Source organism: Dipodomys merriami, unplaced genomic scaffold (genome assembly GCF_024711535.1).
Source record: "Dipodomys merriami isolate MVZ:Mamm:240054 unplaced genomic scaffold, mDipMer1.0.p SCAF_267, whole genome shotgun sequence".
Taxonomy (NCBI): domain Eukaryota; kingdom Metazoa; phylum Chordata; class Mammalia; order Rodentia; family Heteromyidae; genus Dipodomys; species Dipodomys merriami.
The window spans coordinates 1202826-1203729 of NW_027204126.1; the positions used below are offsets into that span (position 1 = coordinate 1202826).

General features: G+C 37.7%; 1 non-coding gene across 1 annotated transcript; it reads left to right on the forward strand.

Moving 5' to 3' along the window:
* The first annotated feature begins 313 nt into the window (after window positions 1–313).
* On the forward strand, window positions 314–420 carry LOC138837238 (U6 spliceosomal RNA). The gene has a single exon (XR_011375273.1). It is a non-coding gene; the product is annotated as a U6 spliceosomal RNA (small nuclear RNA).
* The last annotated feature ends 484 nt before the right edge of the window (window positions 421–904 follow it).

A 904-nucleotide genomic window follows, 5' to 3' on the forward strand; every position in this document is an offset into this window, starting at 1 on the left:
TAGGAGGACCACAGTCCAAGCAGAACCAGGCATAGTGATACTTACCTCAAAAGAAGCAATCAAGTTACAATCTGCAGGTATGGCAGTAGTAGAGATACCAACGTTGTAAAGTTCCTTTCATTGTTGCAATGGGTCTACTTGTATCCCTATTTAAACATTTTCCCCTTCCCCTCCACAAAGTATGCCAACATCAAAAATGTGTGCTTATGTAAGAAATGCATGATTCTAAAATTTCATGACAATTCTTTTGAATTTACATTTTTGTGGAATTGACTAAGAAAATAAATTACACCTTCTATATAAAAAATGTTCTGTGCTTAATCCGGCAGCCTATACACTAACATCGGAATGATACAGAGAAGATTAGCATGGCCCCTGCTCAAGGATGACTCGAAAATTAGTGAAGCAATCCATATTTTTACAACAACAAATGCTGGAGGGGATGGGGCCACCAGGGAACCCTACTGCATTCTTGGTGGGAGTGTAAAAGTCTTCAACCACTTTGGAAAGCAGTATGGAGTTTCCTCAAATGACTCCACATAAAACTCCCCTATGACCCAGCAATCCCACTTTTGTTCATTTACCCAAAGGATCACAAATAAGACCATACTAAAACTACCAGCACAACTATGTTTATTGCAGCATTATTTACCATAGCTAAGATATGGAACCAACCCAGATGCCCCTCAGTAGATGAATGGATCAAGAAAACCTGGTAAATATATACAATTGCATGCTCTACCTCCATCAGAAAGAATGACATTGCCCAATTTGTTAGAAAATGGAAAGATTTGGAAAAAAAATTTTAAGTGAAGTAAGCCAACTCCAAAGAAATATAGGTCCCATGGTTTCTCTTATTTTCAATAGCTAATATATGTCCGGGATTATCAGAAAATGTCTTAAG